General features: G+C 47.1%; 1 non-coding gene across 1 annotated transcript; it reads left to right on the forward strand.

Moving 5' to 3' along the window:
- The first annotated feature begins 8,395 nt into the window (after positions 1 to 8,395).
- On the forward strand, positions 8,396 to 8,499 carry LOC123571524 (small nucleolar RNA U13). Its single transcript, XR_006695675.1, has one exon. It is a non-coding gene; the product is annotated as a small nucleolar RNA U13 (small nucleolar RNA).
- Positions 8,500 to 8,787: the final 288 nt, after the last annotated feature.

The raw sequence follows: 8,787 nt of genomic DNA on the forward strand, positions 1-8,787 counted from the left end.
GGCATCCTACAGAGCTATCTTTGTTAGACAATGCTTGTTCTGTCCTAATCATAGCTTGCTGGCTGCAATGGTATAAACGTTTGTGTCCCCCTAAAATTCATATGCTAATACTAATCCTCAGTGCAATAGTATTAAGAAATGGCGCTTTTGGGAAATGATGAGTTCATGAGGGCTCTGTCCTCATGGGATTAGTGCCCTTATAAAAGAGGCCCAAGGGAGCTTATTTGTCCCTTCCACCGTGTCCTCACACATAGAAGGCGCCATCTATGACACAGAGGGCCCTCACTAGACGCTGAATCTGCTGGTGCCTCGATCTTGGACTTTCCAGCCTCCAGAACTGTGGGCAATAAATTTCTGTTGTTTATAAGCCACCCAATTTATGGTAATTTTTTATGGCAACCTAAACAGACCAAGACACTGGCCCAAGCCCAAGCTGACGGGGACACACAAGGAGGAACAGATGAATCTAGGAAAGGTGGTTCTTCACACAGGCACATAGGACAGTGTCCCAGAGGATGGTGCCAGAGAGAGCTCAGACTGTGTGGCCTTGAACAAGTGGCTTGACACTTGTGTGCCCTATCTCTAAATTGGGAAGGATAAGCCCTGTCTCAGGATTTCTTTTTTTTTTTTTTGAGACAGAGTCTCACTCTGTCACCCAGGCTGGAGTGCCGTGGCGCGATCTTGGCTCACTGTAAGCTCCACCTCCTGGGTTCACGCCATTCTCCTGCCTCAGCCTCCTGAATAACCGGGACTACAGGCGCCCACCACCATGCTCAGCTAATTTTTTGTATTTTCAGTAGAGACAGGGTTTCACCATGTTAGTCAGGATGGTCTCGATCTCCTGACCTCATGATCCGCCTGCTTTGGCCTCCCAAAGTGCTGGGATTATAGGCGTGAGCCACCGTGCTCGGCCAGGATCTCTCTAAGGAGCAGTTTATGTTCAGTGTGTCAAGTTATAGCAGAGTGGCTGGCACAGAGTGGGCATTCAGGGTATGGTAGCTGCCATCAGGATATCATGATGAGTTCCTCACCCCTTATCCAATCTGAGTCCAATGATCTGTGGCACAGTATTAGATGTGGCTGGGTAACAAATCACCCCAAAATTTAGTGGCTTAAAATAATGAAAGTCTTTTTTTAAAAAGCAAACAAACAAACAAACAAAAAAACAACTGCCCTTGTTCCTGTGACTCCGAATCCAGAGCTTGACTGGGCAGGGTGGCTTAGGATCTCTCAAGAGGTTGGCTTCAGAAGTTGGCAGTTCTCTGAAGGCTTAGCTTCCGAGGTGGTCCACTCATGTGGCTGTTGGCTGGGAGCCTCAGTTCTCTTCACCTAGGCCCTTTGCAGGGCTGTGTAAGTGTCCTCTAGGCATGATGGCTGGCATCCGCTAGAGCAGGGCTTCTCCATGATGGCAGAATCTGCATCTGTCTTAGTCCTGCTGGATCTCCAAAGCCCAGCCTGATGCCTGGCCCAGTGCATTCTGTGAGGTTCCAAAGACTGAGAGCTGCCTTAAGTATTCTGTTCTTTACATTATTCTGCAAGGTCTTTTGGTGACTCTGCCTATGTTGGCAGTGATCTCCGGTTTTAAAGAAGATCCATGCACCTCTGATTGGGAGAACCTTGGGGAAAAGAGAAAATTCAGGCCTGCCAAGTCTCAGGCCCCGCTGCCCCTCCTTGCCAGAGACTTTCCTTCTAGAGCTCAGCCTTGGGCTTCTGAGTGCATCCTAACAGAGTCCACATTCACAGAAACCCAAATAACTGTTCCACAAGGCAGAGGGCTGTGTGGGCCCTGCGAGAAAGGAGAGAGCATATAGGAAGGAGCTCACATCCTGCCAAGGGTAGCCAAGGAACCCAGTGTTCCAGCTGGGCCAAGAAGGACTGGTCAAAGTTGCTGTTCTGGTTAAGTAGCATGTGCAAAGGCCCTGGGGTGGGAAGATAAGGAACAGGTTCTGGGGCTGCTGAACAGCAAGGATGGGCTGGGAGGGCAGGGACAGATGAGGCCAGAACACAGGGTTAAACCTGAATCAAAGGACAGTGGGATAACTGAGGCAGCCACAAGAAGGAAAATGGGGCTGGGGTGAAGAAAATGAAGCAGAGAGCTGAACCAAAGCCACAGCCCTGAGAAAGCGATGATGTAAGGGAAGGAAAGAGGCACTGGGGAGAGATATTTAGATGTAAATCTGACCAGACTAGATGTCCAGATTAGATTAGAGGGGAGGAGGTGGGATGGGTGGGTGAGTGGTTTTCCCTCTGAATATTTAGAAGCAGCTGTGTTTAAGGAGGCTTAAGGTGTTTACTCAGTGTCCTGGGACCAGAAAGAGACTCCAGAAAGCCTGGGGCCCGGCAGAGTTTGGGCCATGATGTCATTCACACAGGGAGTCTGGCTGCAGCCTGTCTGGGGTGAGGTCCCCACTGCGGCTTGTCTCCTAGGCAACCGACTCTGCTGAGAAACACGCAGTAATGACTCTCTAGATTTGCAGGTTACCAAGCACATGAAACATATATCTTTGTTTCATTTAATTGTCCCAGTGGGAATTATCCCCATTCTACAGATGAAGCCACTGAGGCCTCAAGGCTCGGAGAGGTCGAGTATCTTCTCTCAGGCCAAGGAGATGGCAGAGCTGGGCCTGGAACCCAGTGGTCCTAACCCCTAGCCAAGTCTTCTCTCCAACACACTTTCCTGCTTTCTAGTCTCACAGCTCCCTTAAGAGCTATTTCTACTGAATCCAGTTCACAAGTATTTGCAGAGCTCCTCTGTGAGGTGGGCAGGTGTGGCAGGCTTCAGGTGAAGTTGCAAGCATCTCTGGGTTTTTGGGTGGGGGATCCTGAGAGAAGTATGTTAGGAGTGTGAGTAGTATGATGGGCTGAAAGTGGAGGGGAGGGACACTAAGATCAGAGCCATCAATCAGAAACAGGTCCCTGAAGGCAGACCGTCAGGACGACAAGGATCTTGGGCAAAGGCCCATCAAGGCAAGTGTCAAGTTCACAGAGAACTTGATAACAGGCCTCTCTGCTATCTCCCTCTTCTGGTGCCAGATGTTCATGAATTTGACCTCACCTTTCTGGTTTTGTCTTGTTTATTGTCCCCACTGCACTGCAAGGACCTACCCTCCCCCTACCACGCCCCTCTTAGTCGGTTCCCTCTTCCAGGAATAGGTGGCCAGGGTAGTACCAGGACCCAGAGAGGAGCTATGAGTTCCAGGCTCTTATTTCCTTCCCCAGCTCCCTTTGCCTCTGGAACACCTAAGTGCTTTCTGCGACAAGCTCTCTAAATGATTGGAACTTTCTCCCAAATCAGCACTTTTTCATGCTACATTAGCATTTATTGGTTTGATATTTACATTTGGCAAAGGAGCACCCAGTCCCTGGGTCCCTGGGAGCACACACCATCAACTGAAACAGACGCTAATTGCCATTCATTCCCCTCCCTTCATCCCCTCAGCCCCGCCCCCATCCACCATCTGCTTTGTCCTCCCCCCACTCCCAGTCCAGTAAAAGAAAGTTCTGAAGGGGTTATCTTTACAGACCAAAAGTTCTGCTGATAAACAGGCCCTGCAGAGAGGAGAGAGGTATTCCCTACACAGAAGTCCTGGCAGGACCGATCTGAATTTGCATTGCAGTAATGCATATTATACTCCTTTGGAGTAGAATATCCTTGAGGGCAGGAATCTATTTTGGTTCTTTGAATTTTTCCACATCCCCCTCCAAGACCAAGGATCAAGCTGTCAGAGGCGTTTGAACCAGAGCAACTCCATGTTGAATAGGGGCTGGGTGAAATAAGGCTGAAACCTACTAGGCTGCATTCCTAGACGGTTAGGCATTCTAAGTCACAGGATGAGAGAGGAGGTCAGCACAAGATACAGGTCATGAGGACTTGCTGATAAAACAGGTCGCAGCAAAGAAGCCAGCTAAAACCCACCAAAACCAAGATGGCAACGAGAGTGACCTCTGGTCATCCTCACTGCTACACTCCCACCAGCACCATGACAGTTTACAAATGCCATGGCAACGTCAGGAAGTTATTCTATATGGTCTAAAAAGAGAAGGCATGAATAATCCACCCCTTGTTTAGCATATCATCAAGAAATAACCATAAAAATGGGCAACCAGCAGCCCTGGGGCTGTTCTGCCTATGGAGTAGCCATTCTTTTATTCTTCTACTTTCTTTCTTTTTTTTTTTTTTTTGAGACGGAGTCTCGCTCTGTTGCCCGGGTTGGAGGGCAGTGGCGGGATCTCAGCTCACTGCAAGCTCCGCCTCCCGGGTTTACGCCATTCTCCTGCCTCAGCCTCCCGAGTAGCTGGGACTACAGGGGCCCGCCACCTCGCCCGGCTAGTTTTTTGTATTTTTTAGTAGAGACGGGGTTTCACTGTGTTAGCCAGGATGGTCTCGATCTCCTGACCTCGTGATCCGCCCGTCTTGGCCTCCCAAAGTCCTGGGATTACAGGCTTGAGCCACCACGCCCGGCCTATTCTTCTACTTTCTTAATAAACTTGCTTTCACTTAGCTCTATGGACTCACCTCGAATTCTTTCTTGAGCGAGATCCAAGAACCCTCTCTTGGGGTCTAGATCAAGAACCCTTTCCGGTAACAAAGCTAGGCAAATGGTAGATTCTCTAAGAGCATTTGTCTACTCTGAAATTAGTAGAAAGTTCCTCCCTCCCTCTCTCTGGCAGCTGCAGTGAAAGACAGCGAAGGAATTATCCGGGAATCACGAGGAGAATGGAGACCACATGGAAAGGAGGTAAGTTCTCCCTTTTCCCTTTCAAAATCCCCTACAGATTTGACCAAGGAGCCTAGGCCTGCAAGGTTGTGGTGGAGGGAGGAAGCTGTGTGGTAATGTGGTTAGAGTTCAGCTAGAACTGGCTCCAAAAGTCGGCGTTGCTGTGTGACTAGTGCTGGGCTGTTTACTCCACCTCTCTGGGCCTCAGTTTCCTTTTTGGTAAAATCACACTTCCGATCTTTTCTTTCCTCATGGGCTGGTGGTGAAGATGAAGTGAGATCAGGCATGTATGTAATGGGCTTAGGGCACCCTGCCAGGCACACAATAGGCTTAGGAGATGGTGGTTCCTGGTATTTCTTCAGACTTTTGGGCCCCATGCCTTGTGAGAGTGGAGTCCTAAGTGTACATTATAATTCCCGAGGGTGTCTCAGTATATTTATGCTGTCCCCTGTGGTTTTGAAGGGCAGGCTCTCACATCAGCCTCAGAGCCTTGCTACTCAAAGTAGGGTCTGCAGATCAGCAGCAGCAGCTTCACCATCACCCAGGGGGCTGTTAGAAAGGCCCACTCTAGACCTGCTGAATCCAAATCTGCATTTTAAGAAGATCCCTCAGTGACTCATACACACATTAAACTTTGAGAAGCACTTTAGAAACCCCCCTGTGAGATATCCAATGTGGAAATGACTACTCCCAATTTGAGGATGCAAAAATTTCCTCAAAGAATTGATGACGTTCTTTCCCCAATCCCATGAACATCTAGAAGAGAGAAGAGGGTTTGTGACTCCTGTGTGTCCTGGAAACTTCTCTCTACCCATAGTTCTTCCTTGAAGGCTCAGCGCACTCCAGTGAAAGGCAGAGATGAGTGGGCAAAGAGACTAGGGTTTCCTCTGCAGTCACATACCCAGGAAGGGGTCAGGGATGCCTGTGGCTGTCTGTATCTGGAGTTCACCAGGAGGAGTTTGGGATATTGGCCTATCGGCTTGAGTTGGGATAACAAGAAGGCAGGAGAAAATGTCTTGTCAACAGACACAAACATTCTTTTGTTAAAATAGAATTTTCAAAAAGTTTAAAAAACTTGACTCTCATGCAAATGTAAAATGACCACATGTCAAAGATTTGATTTAGCTCATTAATTAATGAAGAAACCTGTAAGATGTTAAAACTTATACCCATGAGAATGGGAGGAACTAGTATTTATAGGCAATTTAATAGAAGAATGTTAGGATGAGATGGCTGGATTGGAAATTATTTGCATTTGTATCGGACAAAAATGTGAAAGTTAACCTCTGTCCCTACAGGGGCAATCAAGAGTGCAAGCCCAGCTTTGCACTGCAAGAACACCCAATAATCTCTTTTGCCTATTTCCAATTTGGGATAATTTTTTCTGACACTACCCTCTGCTAGTCCTTGAGAATCTGGAAATAGCTGTTGCTTGAGAATTACCCTTGGAATGGAATGTGGGCCTTGAAAGAAAGGGGGAAAGAAAAGATGAACAAATCCCTCTTCTACCAGATCTGGAGTGTGTGCTTCCCTGTCTACCTTCCCTGGGTCCTTTGGAGCACGGTGCAACTGCATGAGCTGGCATCATGCAGAGGGGAATGATGGCTCACAGGAGGGAGACAAGGCAGCCTGCTCCTGACTCTTATTCTCTGTAACCTTGGCTGTTGCACAGAGGGAGATGATGTATCTGCAAACATATGCAGCCTTGTCCAAAATATTTTCCCCTCCTATGTAGTTCTTGCCAATATTGTTAATCTGTGGGTTGACTTCAGACCAAAATAAATCTCCGGGCCCTGGCCACCAGCTAGCTAATTTTACTTTGTAACCAGGGAATAGAAAGTGCGGGCCCTCAGCCGACCATTCTGTGTTTATTTTGTTTTCTCTCTGCTGCAGTTTAAAAATCACATTTGGAAAAGTAGACCCTTTATGCAAAAGAACAGCCACTAAGAGAAACAGCAACAGAGATGGATGGATTAAAAACGGCAAGTTCTATCATCGCCACCCCCCGTCCCCCCACATACTTTTCTCTCTTTTCAGGATTCTGATGGTGCCTGTTGGCTGCTTCCGTGATGTCTGGAGTTGCAAAATGTGCCAGAAAGCAGAAGGATACACCGCCATTCAGAGAGGATTTTCTTAGGGACTTGAAGAAATTGACCTCGAAATTTCAGTAAATGAGAGGACTGTGGCTGGCCTGTATCTTTGGCACTGGGTACATCCTGTCATTCTTGTTGTACCTACATAAGAGAATTTAACTCTGGGTTCTCCCTGACTAATTCCAGGGGAAGTAAATGGGTAGACCCTTAACACTTCTGTGCCAGAAGGGACCTTGGAGGGCATCTAGTCCAACCTTGCCAGTTGAGAAGCAGGATTACCTAGTGGTTGGGAGCACAGACTTGAAGCCACATAGTCCCAGTTTGAAACTGACTCCATCGCTTACTAGCAGTATGACCTTGGGCAAGTTACTAACCTCTGCCTCAGTTTCCTCATCTGTAAGGTGGGGATGGCAATAATTGTCGTTGCATCATAGGACTCTAGTGGGGGACTAAATGAGTTAACACATGTAAAGCACCAAGAATGTGCAAAGCATACAATGAGCCCTTGATAAGATAAAGAAATGAGGCTCAGAGAGGAGGAGCAACCTCCCCAAGGTCACTCCAGGAATTGACAAACTGAATTGGATTCGATGAAAAAAGAAAAGAGGTTATCGCTTCTTGGAAATTTTGACTAATAACTGTTTTCTTTGCCTGTGTTACATCATCTTGGCTGAACAGTTGGAGAGAACCCTCATGTGGAAGTCAGGGCAGTGCATTCTGTTGTGGGTGTACCTCTCACTGACGGTGGCCCTAGTTTTGGGCTGGATGGTCTCTGGGATTCCTGTCGGTACTAACATCTTATAATTCAAAATCAGGGTCTGCACTCTCCATTCAAGCCAAGCCTGTCTTTTCCTACAACACTCTTTGCACTCTTTGTTTCCCCCTCCACCCCATCCCCACCATTTTCCTCTGCCATTTTGCCCAACTGTATCTCATGAGCATCAACAACCAGTTTCCCTTTGGCTTTCTGACTCTGCCCCCTCCTCATTATTCCCTCCCCTTCTCCCCACTGCTAGGGCAATTATGGTCATCAACTGCCCCACACCTTAGCCCTGCAGTTGCCATATTTAAGCTGATTGTACATGATCAGTCTTGTAGGTTCTTGAAAGTTACCATGTTGGCAGCTTGAAAGTAGGGACTTCATTTATGCCTTATCATGACCCATTTTGAGGGCCTCATAGAGTGCCCTTGGCAAGGTTATCCTTTACGGTTTGTTGACCGACTCCAAAACGATTTGAAATATTGGATGAAATCTTATATTATCAAGATTCTCTCTAGTACATTCAGTACAGCTATCACTGACGTCCTTTGTTTGCAAGGAAGCCAGTATTGCCAAACTCGAAAACCCAACAAAAAGGATATTTTAGAACAATTATAATTTCAAACTTGAAAATGTCCTGCTGAGACACAGGAGTATGTTAGATACTTCTGCCACCCTCCTTTCTCCTCAACCTCATCCCGCCCCACTCTCCCTAATATACAGGCCCAAGTCAAATTTTACATTACCACCTATTGGTGAAATGAGCCATTGCAGCCCAGCTCTACAAGACATTGTAAATGCCTGGGTAACAGCAAGTGGTGTAGACCCTTTTATGGTTCATAAGCATATTGATTACATTTTCATGCTATTGTGTGAGATGAACTTCCCTCAAACCTTGTTATGATGTCAGCACATTATCCATCTGATGTGAAAAAAAAAATGGTGAGTGGAGATTGAAATGCTGGGAGCTGAGAAGGTAGAGTCAGGTATGGCCCAGAGAAATATTTTGGATTAGGCAGATCCCAAGGAAATAGTGAGGGCTAATAACAGAGGAAGTCTTAGAGTACAAAAGAAATGACTAAGCACTTTAGGGGCTGCAGAGGAAAAGTAAACAGCTATTTGGGGACACCAACTTCTCCACTGTATACTAACACTAGTGTAAATATAGCAAGGCCCAGTGTATATATAACAATGCATATATAGCTGACTGACCACC

Source organism: Macaca fascicularis, chromosome X (assembly GCF_037993035.2).
Source record: "Macaca fascicularis isolate 582-1 chromosome X, T2T-MFA8v1.1".
NCBI classification, from domain to species: domain Eukaryota; kingdom Metazoa; phylum Chordata; class Mammalia; order Primates; family Cercopithecidae; genus Macaca; species Macaca fascicularis.